This window comes from Canis lupus, chromosome X (assembly GCF_011100685.1).
Source record: "Canis lupus familiaris isolate Mischka breed German Shepherd chromosome X, alternate assembly UU_Cfam_GSD_1.0, whole genome shotgun sequence".
NCBI classification, from domain to species: Eukaryota; Metazoa; Chordata; class Mammalia; order Carnivora; family Canidae; genus Canis; species Canis lupus.
Genome location: NC_049260.1, coordinates 111,799,325 through 111,818,571, shown reverse-complemented (window position 1 = coordinate 111,818,571; position 19,247 = coordinate 111,799,325).

Genomic DNA, 19,247 nt, shown 5'->3' with positions numbered 1-19,247 from the left:
ATCAATGTCAAATCAAAGCCTGTGCCCAGTATTCCTTCAAGTGCCTGGTTATTTCCCCTTTCCCAGTATACAATCACCAGAGTAAATGACCAGAAGTCCCTTTAAGAAAGAACCAGAGAAAATATCACAGTACATGCTTGCTATAGTATTGCAAGTTTCTTCTTGCCAGAGACCTTGCCATCTCTGCAGTCAGTGGGTTATGGGTCTGAAATCTGGCTCTGGATCAATAACGGTACAATGTACCATGACTTTTTATTGAGGTGATATTCTTAGCCTCATGCTAATCAATTCTGGCTGTTTTTATTACATGTATTAAATAGTGCTCACATTGGTGGCCCATCTATTCTGTCCCGAGGAATAGTATGTTCTATTAATCATTTCCATAACTCTCTGGGAATCAAGTCCCCTTGGTTGCCTCTCTGACCTGGCTGGTCATTATAATAATTGTGACTCCCTGGCTTCTGGCCATTAAGCCTCACATTAAGCCTCATTTAAACACTATTGCTTCATGTCTCCATCTTCCCCATCACTATCAACAAGCTCGCTGACAGCCTCTCCCACCATCGGCCACAGCCTGCAGAGGAAAACTACTACTGAACTTCTGAGACATGCTGTTACTCCTCTTACCAGCATATTCCTGATAGCCTTGCTGTGGAATATAATCCTCTGGTATGTCTGGCCCCATTTTATCCACTCCTGCGTTCCCACGTTCTTAAGCCTATTAATTTTTGTCCACTGCTTACCATGACACTTCAACACTATTCAGAATGGGTCATTGCTTTCTCCTAGTTTGGGGGATGCACCCTAGCAGTAAGTTGTACCATTTCCTGGAGTTCTTGATACAATATTAAATCCAATATTCTCGAAGACTGCTCCCAAGTCAGTAACTCTTCCTTATCTAGTCTTATGATCCAGTCTTCTTGGTCAGGCATCTTCAAAATCCCGTTACCCAGGTAAATATTCCCTCAGCTCCTACAAATACATAATGGCTAATTCTTATAGCTCTGTTGAGGTATAATATCATGCTCAGTATGTCTCCAGATAGATTATTCTGTAACATGACCCTACTTATCCTCTTGGTCACCAGGAGAAAAAATGTGGCAAATTTTGATGGGCTCTCTGTTGTTTTGTGTAGAAAGGTTTCTGCAGTGTCTTCTGGAACAGATGGTTGGGGAAGAAAATGCTAGCTCTTAGTATAGAATAAAGGGTCACCTCTGCTGTTTATGAAGGTTCAGTGAAGTCTGGGGATCTAAAATATCTGGAACATACAACCATTTGTATCCATCTCATATGTCAGAGTCCCAGGCTTTCCTAATTTCTTAATTAAGTCCCTGGGCTTGGCATAACAGATATACCTAGACTGAGCATTCAATTATCTTTGAAGCTCAGTGACTCTAGCTCAGCAGTTCTTAGCAGGAGGAAATCTTACCCTTTCCCTATAGGGTATATTTGACAATCTCTGGAGTCAATGTTTATTGTCATGATGGGGTAGGGATGCTGCTGGTATCTAGTGGGTAAACACTAGGGTGCCAGTCAACGTTCTACAATATTTAGGACAACAAGGAACTATTCAGATCAAAATGTCAGTAGCATTAAGGAGAAGCCCTGCTGCTATTATGTCTTCAGCTCCTTGTCTTCCATTGTAAATTATAATGGCCTCTTTGTAAGCTACCAAAGAGATCCTCTGGCCTTCATACTTAGTTCCCCGCTATTTGTTAACTGCTTTTATCTTTTTATTATCCCTTTCTAGGGCATCAATGCATCTTAACAGCAAATGTCCTTGTCCTTGTATACATTTTTGCTTCAAACATTTTAAATACCTGGATCATTGCAACTGCCATGGCATTTCATTCCACTAAATACTTCTCTCAAGTCACCACTGGTGAGTTTTAGCAGTTAGTCCCCATTTAGTGGCAGAGATTACCCTCCAACACATCCCAGGCTGGTGCCCTCACTGCAAGCCATACATTGATTCAGTCCCCAAACCACATCTCACTGCCTGCTTTCTTAAACCACTTCTGTTACCACTGTGTCAGTTGTGTTAATTGGGTCCTCCAGGCAGCTGGTGCCAAAATAGAGTTAAGAGTACCAAAGCTGTCCTGGGGAGTAACACTTGCAGAAGGAAAATGAAGAAGTAGGATTGGGTAGAGGGAACCATCAGACGATGATACAGACCTGACACAATGCTGTCAGCACAGTGGGTTGCTCCAGAGCAAAGTTTGACTTTTAGAAGAGTCGTACTTTGGGGAGAAATAGCTAGACTCTTATGCCACAGTCTTGTCCTGTCATTGGCTGGGGCCACTATAGAAGCAGATGATTTCTACCCAAAAGCCTAACAAGTCTTAATGGAAACAGAAATAGAACAGAAATTATTGGCTTACCAGATTCCTCAGGTCTGGGCAATGTGTCCTTTATTGAAGCAGGATCTGAGTGGCAAATCTCCACATCTCCCAACATGATAACCAGGGGCTCAGAGATGAGAATCTGCATCACTTCACCTGGCAAGATAATTAGGCCAACAAAGGTGTTAGCTGAGGGTGAGAGGAATATGCAACATGTGGTTGAGGAAAAGGATTATATGCATCATCTGTAGTCTCAAGATGAAATGCAGCAAGCATCAGGGCTGTTGTTTGTTTTTAACTCTGCTCCTGAAAAGTTCTCCAGGAAATAAAACTAATGAGACCAACCAACCAGACTTCTGTACAAACTATTCCTTTTTTTTACGATTTTTATTTATTTATTCATGATAGACACAGAGAGAGAGAGAAAGGCAAAGACACAGGCAGAGGGAGAAGCAGGCTCCATGCAGGGAGCCCAATTCAGGACTCGATCCAAGCATTCCGGGATCACACCCTGAGCCAAAGGCAGACACTCAACCGCTGAGCCTCCCAGGCGTCCCTGTACAAACTATTCCAAATGAGGTGAACTTACTATGAGGAACAAGTAGTTCTGAGCGGTGTAGACTATGGATAGTGTTGTACTCCACCCAAATCTTGGTTGATACAAGGGAGAAGGAAGTGGATTTATCAGATGCTAATGGCTGATTGCTGAATCCCTCACTAGACATTCTCCTTGACTGAAAAGAATTGCCTCAACCTAAGCTCATGTCCCCTCCCAGGGGTTGTGCTATGACTAATGACTGGCTCAGAAAGAGATGCAAAGTTCCAGCCCTTTTACTTCAGTTTGAGACAACTCTGAAGGACCATCTTTACTCCAAAACTCCTCATAAGGTTGTGTGAGGTCTCAGTTATAACTTTATGTCAGGGGACACCTGGGTGGCTCAGCGGTTGAGCGTCTGCCTTTGGCTCAAGGCGCATGATCTCAGGCCCGGGATCGAGTCCCACATCAGGCTCCCTGGGAGGAGCCTGCCTCTCCCTCTGTCTATGTCTCTGCCTCTCTCTGTGTGTCTCTCATGAATAAATTAAATAAATTTTTTTAAAAACTTTTAAAAGAATAACTTTATGTCAGCTTCTCCCTTTGATCATCCTTGCCTTCCTCACTTCCTTGCAAGTAAATCTCCCAAGAGTACTAAACAAGAAACCTGCACCTAACTCCCCATCTCAGATTGTTGCCAGAGAACACAATCTATAACATTTACTTATGTGGATGTCAGCTACTGATAAACTATTTATATGAAATGTGTAGGCAATCAAAATAATGCTAACCTTCTTTTCTCCATTCTTGGGCCACAGTGCTAATGGGTAATATGAAGAGGCCAAGTATGTTATAAAGCATCCAGGTAGGAGAGGCCAAGATGGCAGAAGAGTGGCCTGGTCCCAGGAATTCAGCTAGATAGCTATCAAATCATTCTGAGCACCTGCAAACTCAACCAGAGAGCTAAGGAAGGGATAGTTGCAACTCTACAAATAGAAAAGCTACCACTTTCTGCAAGGTAGGAGGTGCAGAGAAGTAAATCCAAGGTGATATATGGGAAGATAAACCTCAGGGGGAGGGAGCCTCTGGCAGCCAGCTACCAGAAAGTGATACAGCAACAGAGAGCAAAATCAGAACTTTTAGAAGGGCGCCCAGGTGGCAAAGCAGGGGTGCATCTCCGGTGGGACAGTATGGTATCAGGATCCCTGGGGTCAGAGGAAGATGGGGGTGCCTGAGTGCAGCAGGGCCCCCCGGCATCGCAGTGGGGAAGGCGGCTTCAGTCAGCGAGCCCAGGAGCAGGCTCTTAGCTCAGGGTGGCCACACATGGCTAACAGGGGCACCACCCCTGTGTCTTCTCTCTGAGCAGGAGCCCAGCAAGCAGTGGAGCCCGGGAAATCCCCCTTCCTCCCCTAGGAGGAGGGGTACTGCAGAAATCTGCAGGGTTTGGGGACTCAAAAGGGGGGTCATATGCCTGAGACAGAAATGTTCAGTCACAGGCTGGGTGAGCAGAGTGCACCAGGGACCTGGGAGACAGGAGTGATTGGCTGCTTTTCCTTAAGGGCGTACTGAGGAGTGGGGGCCTGAGCTTTCCATTCTGGGGCTGGAGATCGGGAGCCCACTGTGTTCATTCTCATCCTCTAGAGCCCCACGGAAAGCCTTCAGGGAACAAGAACCACGTAGAGGAATCTGGAGCAGATTACTTAGCCTGCCCTCCTGCCCCAAGGATGGTGCAATTCCCCCCACCAAAGACACCTGACAATCAGTGCAACAGCCCCCACCCCCCATCCCAAGGCCAGCAAGAACATCCAGCCAAGACCAAGTTCACTAATCATCAAGAACTGCAAAACTCCAGGGCTAGGGGAATATAGCATATAGAATTCATGGGAGTTTTTTCCCATGGTTCTTTAGTCTTACAATTCTAATTTTTTTCCTCTTTCCTTTTTCAACCAATTTCTAATTTTATCAACTCTTTTTAAAACATCTTTTTTAATTTTCCTTTTTACAGTTACATTCTATCCTTTCATTGTACTTAATTTTATTTTTGTATGTATGTAAGTTTTTCTTTCTTTACAATTTTAGTATACGGTTTCTTCTAACAGACCAAAATATACCCAGAATCTAGTGTATGGCTCTGTTCTCTTCACCTTTCTGATCATATTCATTTTTTTAAATTCTTTTCGTTTTTTTTCTGTTTTGTTAAAGTCTTTAAATTTTCATCTTTATGGTTACATTCTGTCCTTTCAATGTATTTAAATTTTTTGTACATATATAAGTTTATCTTTTGTTACAATTTTGGGATCTAGTTTTCTAACAAATGGACCAAAATACACACAGGATCCAGTGTATTGCTCTGTTCTGTTCACCTGTCTGATTATAATCTCTTTATCTTTTTTTTTGTTTCAGGTCTCTTCTAATTTGTTAAGTGTATATTTCTTTGGGGTTGTTGTTGCCATCTCAGTATTCTGTTCTCTCATTCATCTATTCTTCTCTGGACAGAATGACAAGACGGAAAAACTCACCTCAAAGAAGAGAACCAGAGGCAGTATTGACTGCCAGGGACCTAATCAGTATAGATATAAGTAAGATGTTGGTACTAGAGTTCAGAATAATGATTATAAAGATACTAGCTGGGCTTGAAAAAGGCATAGAAGACACTAGAGAATCCCTTTCTGGAAAAATAAAAGAACTAAAGTCTAATCAAGATGAAATCAAAAAGGCTATTAATAAGATGCAATAAAAATGGAGGCTCTAACTGCTAGGATAAATGAGGCAGAAGAAAGAAATTGTAATATAGAAGACAAAACGATGAAGAATAAAGCAGAGAAAAGGGGAGATAGACAACTACTGGATCACAAGGGGAGAATTCGAGAGATAAGTGATACCATAAAGTGAAACAATATGAGAGTAATTGGGATCCCAGAAGAAGAGGAAAGAGAGAGGGAGGGTGGTTAGAGGGTATAATGGAGCAAATTATAGCAGAGAACATCCCTATTCTGGGGAAGGAAATAAGCATCCAAGTCCAGGAGGCACAGAGAATCCCCACAAAATCAATAAAAATACATCAACACCTGGACATATAATAGCAAAACTAGCAAATCTCAGAGACAAAGAGAAAATCCTGAAAGCATCTTGAGACAAGAAGTCTGTAACCAATAAGGGTAGAAACAGTAGACTGGCAGCAAACCTATCCACAGAGACTTGGCAGGCCAGAAAGTACAGGCATGATACATTCAGGGTGCTAAATGAGAAAAATACACAGCCAAGAATACTTTATCCAGCTAGGATGTCATTCAAATTGAAGGAGAGATAAAAAGCTTCTAGGACAAACAGAAAGAAAAAAAATTTGTGTGTGTGGGGGGGGGTTGTATATTTTTTTTATTGGAGTTCGATTTGCCAACATATAGCATAACACCCAGTGCTCATCCCATCTAGTGCCCCCCTCAGTGCCCATCACCCAGTCACCCCATCCTCCCACCCACCTCCCCTTCCACTACCCCTTGTTCATTTCCCAGAGTTGGGAGTCTCTCCTGGTTTGTCACTCTTCCTGATTTTTCCCCACTCATTTCCTCTCCTTTCCCCTATTACCTCTTTCACTATTTCTTACATTCTCTATGAGTGAAACCATATGATGATTGTCCTTCTCCAATTGACTTACTTCACTCACCATAGTACCCTCCAGTTCCATCCATGTCGAAGCAAATGGTGGGTTTTCGTCATTTCTAATGGTTGAGTAATATTCCATTGTATATATAGACCACATCTTCTTTATCCATTCATCTTTCAATGGACACCAAGGCTCCTTCCACAGTTTGGCTATTGTGGACATTGCTGCTAGAAACATTGGGGTGCAGGTGTCCTGCCATTTCACTGCATCTGTATATTTGGGGTAAATCCCCAGCAGAAGTATATAACAATACAAGCCTTTCTCAAAAACAAGAAAGGTCTCAAATACACAACCTAAACTTACACCTAAAGGATCTGGAGAAAGAACATCAAGTAAAGCCTAAACCCAACAGGAGAAAAGAAATAATAAAGATTAGAGCAGAACTCAATGAAATAGAGACCAGAAGAACAGTAGAACAGATCAACAAAACTAAGAGCTGGTTCTATGAAAGAATAAGATAAACCCCTGGCCAGATTTATCAAAAAGAAAAGACAAAGGCCCCAAATAAATAAAATCATGAATGAAAGATAAGAGATCACAACCAATATCTAAGAACTACAATTATAAGAACATATTATGAGCAACTATATGCCAACAGATTGGGCCTTCTGGAAGAAATGGATGCATTCCTGGACACGTATAAACTACCAAAACTGAAACAGGAAGAGAGAGAAAACCTGAACAGGCCCATAACCAGTAAGGAAATTGAAGCAGGAATCAAAAATCTTCCAACAAACAAGGCTGTATGGCCTCCCAGGGGAATTCTAACAAACATTTAAAGAAGGGTTAATATCTATTATTCTCAAAGTATTCCAAAAAGTAGAAACGGAAGGAAAACTTCCAAACTCATTCTATAAAGCCAGAATTTTACCTTGATCCCCAAACCAGATAAAGACCCCACTAAAAAGGAGAATTACAGGCCAATATCCCCAATGAACATGGATGCAAAAATTTCACCAAATACTAACCAATAGGATCGTATAGTACAGTAAAAGGATTATTCACCACAAACAAGTAGAATTTACTCCTGGGCTGCAAGGGTGGTTCAACATCCACAAATAAATCAATGTGATACACTACATTAATAAAAGAATGGACAAGAATCATATGATCCTTTCAATCGATGCAGGAAAAGCATTTGACAAAATATAGCATCCATTCTTAATAAAAACCCTCAACAAACTAGGGATACATGGAACATACCTCAATATCATAAAAGCCATTTACAAAAAGACCACAACAAATATCATTCTTAATGGGGGAAAACTGAGAGTTTTTCCCCTTAGGTCAAGAATACAGCAGAGATTTCCACTCTCAGCACTACTGCTCAACATAGTACAGAAATCCTAGCCTCAGCAATCAGACAACAAAAAGAAATAAAAGGCATCCAAATCGGCAAAGAAGTCAAACTCTCACTTTTTGCAGATGACATGATACTCTGTGTGGAAAACTCAAAAGACTGTGCCCTAAAATTGCTAGAAGTCATACAGGAATTCAGCAACGTGGCAGGATATAAAATCAATGCACAGAAATCAGTTGCATTTCTACACACGAACGAGACAGAAGAAAGAGAAATTGTGGAGTCAATCCCATTTGCAATTGCACCCAAAAGCATAATATACCTAGGGATAAACATAACCAAAGAGGCAAAGAATCTGTACTCAGAATTAGAACACTCATGAAAGAAATTGAGGAAGACACAAAGAAATGGAAAAACATCCCATGCCCATGGATTGGGAGAACAAATATTGTTAAAATGTCTATGCTACCTAGATCAATCTATACTTTCAGTTCAATCCTTATCAAAATACCATTAATTTATTTTGCAGAGTTGAAACAAATAATCCTAAAATTTGTATGGAACCAGAAGAGACCCCTAATAGACAAAGGAGTGTTGAAAAAGAAAACTGAAACTGATGGCATCACAGTTCTGGAATCCAAGCTCTATTACAAAGCTAATCATCAAGACAGATGGCACTGACACAAAAACAGACACATAAATCAATGGAACAGAATAGAAAACCCAGAAATGGGCCCTCAACTCTATGGTCAACTAATCTTTGACAAAGCAGGAAAGAATATCTAATGGAAAAAAGTCCTTTCAACATATGGTGTTGGGAAAACTGGACAGCCACATGTAGAAGAATGAAACTGGACCGTTTCCTCACACCATACAGAAAAATAGACTCACAATGGATAAAAGGCCTAAACGTGAGACGGGAATCCATCAAAATCCTAGAGGAGAACACAGGCAGCAGCCTTTGTAACCTCAGCCACATCAACTTCCTACTAGACACATCTATGAAGGCAAGGGAAACAAAAGGAAAAATGAACTATTGGGACTTCATCAAGATAAAAAGCTTTTGCACAGCAGAGGAAACAGTCAACAAAACCAACTGATGTTGAATTTCCAGCCTCCAGAATTCTGAGAAATAAATTTCTGTTATTTTTAAGCCACCCAGTCAGTGGTATTTTGTTGTTTTAGTAGTCCAAATGGACTAAAACAAGACTTAAATTGATTTTCAATCTATCCTTTCATTAAGAAGGCAATTTTAATCCTAAGGAGCTTTTCCTTTCTTTACCATAAAAATATGTGTTAGTGGGCATGTTTTAACCAGAGATGAGAAGTTCTACAAATGTCTGAAAAATTCATGTAGGCAGAACCTGTCCTCCTAAATACTTAATACATCTTATTTTTTATCTTATCCTTGGAGCATATACTAATTATAGGTGTAAATAAGATGAAGCAGAATATTCATCTGTTTTTATTTTTTGTATTTATTTCATCATGAGAACAGAGAGAGAGAGAGAGAGAGAGAGGCAGAGACACAGGCAGAGGGCGAAGCAGGCTCCACGCAGGGAGCCCCATGCGGGACTGGATCCTGGGTCTCCAGAATCACCCCCTGGGCTGAAGGTGGCGCTAAACCGCTGAGCCACCCAGGTTGCCCCCATCTGTTTTTATTTAGAAGTGGGATGGACAGTAGGGGTTTCCCAGGACAACAGAAGAACTGGGAAACTTCATCAATGAGAAGACAATAACAACGGGAAAGAAAATCTCTACTGCTGCATGGCTTTTCTGTGGTCTAGAAGTCACATTAAATTACTTCAACATGAACAGTGTGACATACGTGTATGATTTAATCTATACCATTAGGAGGAGCTAATATTTTAAGTGTTCTAATCAAGAACGCACACTATCTGTAGTTGCCTTTGAAAGACCCTAATCAGGACCAACTATCATTTTAAAAATTTAAACAAGAGGCTTCTTTTGTTAGCTTACGAGGCATTAGAAATAGATTTTTGTGATGGTCAATATATGTGGATTGGCTGGAAATATTATAAAGCCACCTCCATTCTTGCTAACTGGGTATAACTACTGGTAAATGTAGCACTAGTATCCTTCACAATTGTGCTCCATGCCTACTATTCTTTTCCGCCCTACATCCCACCCCTTAATGGAGAAACATTGTCACCAGATCCAAACAAAAGATTGAAGGAATCCTAGGCCCGGATCACAACTGCCTGGAGTGAACCATTAATGCAAGGCTCTTGTCAAAATGCATAAAGAACAGAAAGCTGGAACTTCACCAACACTGGATGCACACTTGCTAATAATGTTTGTTCACTGGTAGAATTTGGTATGAAATTTACTTTTATTGTAATATAGAACCAAGAAGAAACATAGGTTCACTGTATCCAACCATGGTTTTGACAATTTTGTCAAATCTGTGGTTTTATTTCACCACAAATTCCAATTCCTACATGAAGGAGTAAGCATGTAACAAACTGCCCCTCCTGAAGATTATAACTAGGGAAAAAACAAAATGTCAAAGATATCCATAACTTATATAAGAAAACAAAAATTTGATAAACTGCTGACTTCTGTTCAGGAGACCATATCTTTATAGGAGAACAACATCTTTAATTTCCTGAGGAAAAAAATGAAAAACTGTCAACCCAGAATTCTATATCCAACAAGATATTTTTCGAGTGTGAAAGCAAAATAATGACACTTTTTGTCTTCTTTATATTCTTCTGTATTTTTCCCTTTTTTAATAATCGGAACTTTTTAAAAATTTTTTACAATGTTATATTGGTTTCAGGCGTACAATATAGTGATTCAACATTTTCATACATCACCAGATACTCATCATGACAAGTGCACACTTTAATTCCCATCACATATTTCACTAAAAACCCCATCCCCTCCCCTCTGGTAACCATCAGTTTGTTCTCTATAATTGAGTCTCTTTCTTGGTTTCTCTTTCTCTCTTTTTTTACTCCTTTGCTCATTTGTTTTGTTTCTTAAATTCCACATATGAGTGAAATCATATGGTATTTGTCTTTCTCTGGCTGACTTGTTTCATTTAGCCTTATACTCTTTAGCCCCATCCATGTCATTACAAATGGTAAGATTTCATTCTTTTTTTTTTTAAAGATTTTATTTATTTACTCATGAGAGACACAGAGAGGCAGAGACACAGGCAGAGGGAGAAGCAGGCTCCATGCAGGGAGCCCGACGTGGGACTCGATCCCGGGTCTCCAGGATCAGGCCCTGGGCTGAAGGCAACGCTAAACTGCTGAGCCACCAGGGCTGCCCAGATTTCATTTTTTTTATGGCTGAATAATATTCTATGTGTGTGTGTGTGTATATATATATATATATATATATATATATATATATTCCATTATATATTCCAATAATATTCCATTATATATGTATATGTATTATATATTCCCATATATTCAATATATACCCAATTACATATATTCCATTACATATATATATATGTGTGTGTTTGTATGTGTGTGTATCTCTTTATCCATTCATCAATTAATGGACACTTGGGCTACTTCCATATCTTGGCGATTGTAAAAAATGTTCCAATAAACATAGGGGTGCATGTATCCCTTTGAATTAGTGTTTTTGTATTCTTTGGTTAAACGCCTAGTGGTATGATTGCTGTATCATAGGGTAGCTCTATTATTAACTTCTTGAAGAACCTCCATACTATTTTCCAGAGTGGCTGCACCACTTTGCATTCCCACCAACAGTGCGTGGGTTTTGCTTTCTTTCTATATCCTCAGCAATACCTGTTTTTTTCTTGTGTTGTTGATCTTAGTCATTCTGACAGGTGTGAGCTGATATCTCATTATAGTTTTGATTTGTATTTCCCTGATGATGAGTGCTGTTGAACATTATTTCATGTGTTTGTTGGCCATCTGGATATCTTCTTTGGAAAAATGTCTATTCATGTGTTCCGCCCATTTCTTAACTGAATTATTTGGGTTTTGGGTATCCAGTTTAATAAATTCTTTATACATTTTAGGTACTAACCCTTTACTGGATATGTCATTTGCAAATATCTTCTCCCATTCTGATGATAGCCTTTTAGTTTTATTGACTGTTTCCTTCACTGTGCAGAAGCATTTTATTTTGCTATAGTCCCAATAGTTTGTTTGCTTTTGTTTCCCTTGCCTCAGGATACGTATCTAGAAAAGAAGTTCTTATGGGTGCTGTCAAAGAGTTTACTGCCTGTGTTCTCTTCTCGGATTTTTGTGGCTTCAGGTCTCACATGTAGGCCTTTAATCCATTTTGAGTTCATTTTTGTGTACGGTGTAAGAAAGTGGTCTAGTTTCATTCTTTTGCATGTTGCTGTCCATATTTCCCAACACCATTTGTTGAAGAGACTCTCTTCCACTGGATATTCTTTTTCTGCATTGTCAAATATTAAGTGACCATATAGTTAGCTGCAGGTTTATTTCAGGGATTTCTATTCTGATCAATTGATCTGTCTTGTTTTTGTGCCAGCATCATGCCATTTTGATTACTACCGCTTTGTAATATAACTTGAAGTCCAGAATTGTGATGCCCCCAGCTTTGCTTTTCCTTTTCAAGATTGCTTTGGCTATTCAGGGTCCTTTGAGGTACCATACAGGTTTTAGAATTGTTTGTTCTAGTCCTGTGACAAATGCTGTTGGTATTTTGATAGGAATTGCATTAAATGTGTAGATCGCTTTGGGTAGTATAGACACAATAACAATATTTGTTCTTCTAATCCATGAACATGGAATGTTATTTCCATTTCTTTGTGTCATCCTCAATTTCTCTCTTCAATATTTTATCGTTTTCAGGGTACAGATCTTTCATCTCTTTGTGTTTATTCCTATGGATCTTATTATTTTTGGTGCAGTTGCAAATGGCATTGTTTTCTTAATTTCTCTTTCTGTTGCTTCATTATTGGTGTGTAGAAATGCAGATTTTGTATCCTGTGACTTTACTGAATATGTGCATCAATTCTAGCAGTTTTTTGGTGGAGTCTTTCAGGTTTTTTATATATAGTATCATGTCATCTGCAAATAGTGAAAGTTTTACTTCTTCCTTACCAATTCGGATGCCTTTTATTGCTTTTTGTTGTCTGTTTGCTGTTGTCTAGGACTTCCAGTACTATGTTCAATAGAAGTGGTGAGAGTAGACATCCCAGTCTTCTTCTTGACCTTAGGGGAAAAGCTTTTAGTTTTTCCCCATTGAGGATGATGGTAACTGGGGGGTTTTCATATATGGCCTTTATGATGTTGAGGTATGTTCTCTCTAACCCTACTTGGTTGAGGGTTTTTATCATGAATGGATTTTGTATGTTGTCAAATACTTCTTCTGCATCTATTGAAATGATTATATGGTTCTTATCCTTTCTTTTATTGATGTGGTATATCATGTTGATTGGTTTGTGAATATTGAACCACCTTTGCAACCCAGGAATATACCCCACTTAATCATGGTGAATAATTTGTTGTTCTTTCTCTAGTTCCTTTAGGTGTAAAGTTAGGTTATATATTTGAGATTTTTCTTGCTTCTTTATGTAATCTTGTATTGCTCTATGTTCCCCTCTTAGGACTGCTTTTGCTGTATCCCAAAGGTTTTAGATTATCATGTTTTCATTATCATTTGTTTCTATGTATTTTTCATTTCTTCTTTAATTTCCTGGTTGACCCATTCATTCTTTAGTAGGATGTTCTTTAACCTCCATATATTTGTGGTCCTTCTAAATATTTTCTTGTGGTTGACTTCAAGTTTCATAGTGTTGTGGTCAGAAAATATGCATGGTATGATCTCAATCTTTTTGTACTTGTTGAGGCCTGTTTTGTGACCTAGTACGTGATCTATTCTGAAGAATGTCCCATGTGTGCTGGGAAATAATATGTATTCTGATGCTTTAGGATGAAATATTCTGAATATATCTGTGAAGTCCATCTGATCCAGTGTGTCATTCAAAGCCATTATTTCTTTGTTAATTATCTGCTTAGATGATCTGTCCATTGATGTAAATGGGGTGTTAAAGTTCCCAACTATTATTGTATTATTATCAGTAAGTTCCTTTACATTTGTTATTGTTTTATATATTTGGGTGCTCCCATGTTGGGTGCACAAATATTTACACTTCTTAAATCCTCTTGTTGGATAATCCCCTTTATTATGATATAGTGCTCTTCATCCCTTGATACAGTCTTTGTTTTTTTTAAGATTTTATTTATTTATTTGAAAGAGAGAGTGAATGAGTGAAAGAGAGCATGAACGTGGGGTGGAGAGCAGAGGGAAAGGCAGAAGCAGACTCCTCTCTGAGCAGGGAACCCGACGTGGGGCTCAATCCCAGGACTCTGGGACCATGACCTGAACTGAAGGCAGACACTTAACCAATTGAGCCACACAGGTGCCCCAAAGTCTTTGGTTTAAAATGTAGTTTGGTCTGATGTAAGTATTGCTACTCTGGCTTTTTTTGACAGCCATTAACATGATAAATACTTCTCCATCTCCTCACTGTCAATCTGCAAGTATATTTAGGTCTAAAGTGAGTCTCTTGTAGGGAGCACGTAGATGATTCTTGTTTCATTTTGTTTTGTTTTTATTCATTCTGACACCCTATGTCTTTTTATTGGAGCATTTAGCCCATTTATGTTCAAAGTAATTATTGATAGATATGAATTAGTTGCGCCATTTTATTACTTGTTTTGTCATTGTTCCTAGAGATTTTCTCTGTTCCTTTCTAGTCTTTGTTGCTTTTGGTATTTCTTTCCCACTCAAACAATCCCTTCTAATATTTCTTTCTGGTTTAGTGGTCACAAACTCCTTTAGTATTTGTCTGGGAAACTCTTTACTTCTCCTTTTCTGAATGACAGCCTTGCTGGGTAAAGTATTCTTGGCTGCAAATTTTTGCCATTTCAGCACATTGAATATATCATGCCACTCTCCACTGGCATGCCAAGTTTCTGTGAAGAAATCTTCTACTAACATTATTTGTCTTTCCTTATAAGTTAAGGACTTCTTTTGTAGTACTGCTTTTAGGATTCTTTTCTTTATCACTATATTTTGCAAATTTAACTACAATGTCTTGGTGTTGGCCTGCTTTTGTTGATTTTGATGGGAGTTCACTGTGCTTCCTGTATTTGGATGTCTGTGTCCTCCCTCAGATTAGGGAATTTTCATCTATAATTTCTTCAGATAAATCTTTTGCTCCTCTTTCCTTCTCTCCTTCTTCTGAGATGCCTGTGATATGAATATTATTATGCTTTATGGAGTTACCAAGTTTCTGAAGTCTATATTTGTGACCTAATATACTTCTTTCCCTCTTCTTTTTGGCTTACTTCCCATAATTTTATCTTCTATATCACTTATTCCTTTGCTTCTTCCATCCTTTTGGTCATTATATACAGTCAATTTCTACTCTCAGTTACTACATTTTTCATATTGGCTTGACTAATTTTTAGGTCTTTTATCTCTATAGTAAGGGACTCCCTGGTGTCTTCTATGCTTTTCTCAAGGCCAGACAGTATTCTTATGATTGTTGCCTTAAACTCTGGATTAGGCATATTACCTATATCTGTTTCAATTAGATCCCTGGCCATGACCTTTTCTTGTTCTTTCTTTGGGAGAAATTCCTTCATCTTGGCATTTTGTCTAGGTGTCTGTCTTCTTCTAAGTGTTAGGAAAGCCTTTATGTTTCCTGCTCCTGAAGGTAAGGCTTTATAAAAAAAAAGAAGCCATGTACTGTCCAGGGCTTTAGGAGGTGTCTCTGGTGTATGCTCCTGTGTGCACTCTGCTGCTGTGTTTTGGCTGCTCTATCCCTCAGGTCAGTCCTCTGCAGAATTTCCCCTTGCCTGCAGTGGGGAGCATTTGGACCTTGGCAAGAGTGTGGCAAGTTCTAACTAGGTGTGCTCTGGTCTGCTTGTTAAAAGAGATCTATTGCTCTTTCCACTGTAGCTGAAGCTTTGTAGAATCCTATGGTCAGTAGATGTGGTGTGTGTATGTGGGGGGGGGGGTTGTGCTTGTCTTCTGGGGGAAGGACTCGCTGTTCTAGTTTTCAGGCACACTTGCCAGAAAAGAAGCAACACCTGCAGAGCATGGGACTGGCGGGGGGGGGGGGGGGGGCGGCACTCGGTGTAAGCAAGTTAGGCAGCCACTGTTGGTGCTGTGCTGCCTACTGAAATTAGTTTATGCTGAGGGTCAGGGGAGAGAAATGGCGCCCACCCCTCCCTTCTCCCCTGAGATGGGAGTTCATGCCTGCCTGGGAGGCCCTCCCAAAAGAGTGAACAGTTTCCCCTTGTGTGTCCCAGACATCCCTCAGATCCCTGCTTTCACCCTGTGTTCCACCTATCTGCTGCTCAGCAGCACAGTACACACACATTCTAACCCAGGCAGGCCAGCTGAATTGTAAAACTCCAAACCCTAGGGACCTGGTGTGGTGCAGACCCTCACTGGTTCTCTGGGGGAGGGTCTTGCCACACTGGGACTGATGCAAGTTTGACCCACAAAGGCAGTTGCACCAAAGCATAGGGGCTTGGAATTTGGAGTAAAGCAAAGAGTTGGTGTCCCGGTTAGCTGCCCTCAGCAAGGGTCTCTGTGTCTATGCTGAGGAGCAGGGGAGGGAAATGACACCTGCTGGCTTTTTGTCCACAGAGAGGCAATGTCACCTCTCCCAGAGGTGCTCCAAGAAGGGGGAACCATCTCTCCCAGTGAATCCCAAGGGATCCTCAGATCATGCCATCTGTCCCCAGGCTGTCTGCCCATCTTCTCCACAGGAACACTGCAGTGCCCTTAGGACTCCACACCAGCCACTCCACAGACCTCTAAAACGCCAGTCTTTCAGACCCACTGGTTGTAAAAACTCTTGAAAATCAGCCCCTGTCATTTTTCCAGTCAATGGCTTTGGGGAGGTGTTTTCCTTGTGCAATCTCTCTCTCTCTCTCTCTCTCTCTCTCTCTCTCTCTCTCTCTGTGTGTGTGTGTGTGTGCGTGTGTGTGTGAGATCAGGGTTCCCTCCCCTCCACAGCATCCACTATCTCTTTCTCCCCCAAATCACATCTCCACACCTCCTACCTTCCCTAATGTGGCCTCTTCTCTCCCTCTAGTTGTGCAGTCCTCAGATCAATTTCTTGGGTATTCAGAATGAATTGATATGAACCTAGTGTTCCAGGGATTAGACAAGCTTAGGGCCTCCTACTACTCCACCATCTTAGCCAAAATAATGACACTTTAAGATAAAAGAATACTAAGAGAATTTGTTGCCACCAACCTCCATTAAAAGAAATGATAAAGCAAGTTCATTGTGTTGAAGGGAAATGATAAATAGAGGGAAACTCAGATCTTTAGGAATGCAGGAAGAAAAATGGAAATGGCAAATATATGAAAAAATAAAAATATTATTTTTCTCTTAATATAAAGAATACATAACATTGTCAAAGTAAAAATTATGATACTGTCAACTGGGGTTTATAATATATAGAGATGTAATATATACAAAAACTATAGCATAAAGGTTAGGGAGAGGAGATAAATGTTTCCATATGGTTGCAGGGTTTCTACATTTCATGTGAAGTAGCATGAAGTAGTATTCACTTTGAGCAGACTGAGAAAGTTAAGAATGTATATTGTAATTCCTAGAGGAACCACTAAAAAAATATAGAGACATAATGAAAAAGTCAATAGATAAATTAAAATGGAATTCAAAATATATTTAAATAATCCAAAAGAAAGGGGAGAACAGAGGAATAAGAACCAGAAAACAAATAATAAATAAATAACAAAATGGCAGTTGTGAATACAACCATATTAATAATTACATTAAATGTTAATATACTCGCCATTCCAGTTAAAACTCAGAGATTATCAGAATGAATGAAAAAACCAAGACTCATTTATGTGCTATTCACGGGAGACAAACGTTAAACATAAAGGCAAAGATAGGCTGCATATAAATAGATTGAATAAGAAAGATACACTCATGCAAATAGTGTAAGAGGGAGTGGTTATATTAATAGATAAAGTAGATCTTTAAGAAAAGAGTATTAACAGAGCTAAAGAGTGATATTTCCTTATAACAAAAGAAATAAGGAAGACATAACAATCATAAATCCCTCTATATGTAATAATAGCAGCACAAAATACATGAAAACTCAATTGATAAAAATAAAGGGAGAGTAGACAATCCCAATTATAGTGGGAAATTCTACCAACCCTTTCTCACGAAATGATAGAACTGAACAAAAATGTATTAAAATTATAGTTTACCTGACCAACACTATAAGCCTTCATCTATTTGTAGAACAAAACATGCAATTGCTATTACAGAATATAATTTCTTTTCCAGGACATGTGTTATGTTCAGCAAAATAGAACCTATGATGGGCTATAAAATAAGTCTTAAATAAATTCAAAATGATTGAAATCATATAGATTATATTATCTGAACAAATTATAAATCAATAATATGTTGATAATTTGGAAATTAAATAACATTTCAAAATAATGGGTCAAAGAAAAAATTAAAAAACAAATTGGGACCATTTGAAAATTAATAACAATGCAACATGGTTTGTGTAATCCAGCCAAAGAGGTACTTTGAGAGAAATTTTATCTTTAAATTGTTATATGAGAAAAGAAGAAAGACCTAATGTCAATGAATTAAGGTTTTCATTACGAATCTCTAAAAAGAAGAACAAAGTAAATCCAAGCAGATAGAAGGAAGGTAAAATAAAGATAATAGCAGGAAGAAACAAAATAGAAAATAGGCAAACACTACAGAAAATTACCAAAGCCAAAAGCTAGTTCTTTGAAGAAATAAAATTGATAAATCCCTTCTAGGGAAAAAAGAAAAAGAAAAAAGGGGATACTAGACAAAATACAAAACAAAACAAAAAAACACATTAGGAATGAAAGGACCTTTAAATACGGAATTTACTGACAATAAAAAGATGATAAAAAGCTATTTTAAGTAACTTTATGCCAATGGCATGAAGTAGGCAAATTTCTTGAAAATGTAATTTAATATCTTACTATTATTTAATATCTATTAGATAAATTTATTTTTATCAAAAATCCTCCCACTTATACATATTTGGTTTCTTTTTTTTAATAAATTTATTTTTTTATTGGTGTTCAATTTACCAACATACAGAATAACACTCAGTGCTCATCCGATCAAGTGCCCCCCTCAGTGCCCGTCACCCAGTCACCCCCACCCCCATTCGCCCTCCTCCCCTTCCACCACCCCTAGTTCATTTCCCAGAGTTAGGAGTCTTTATGTTCTGTCTCCCTTTCTGATATTTCCCACACATTTCTTCTCCCTTCCCTTTCTTTTCCTTTTAATAAAATAATTTTTATTGGTGTTCAATTTACCAACATACAGCATAACACCCAGTGCTCATCCCGTCAAGTG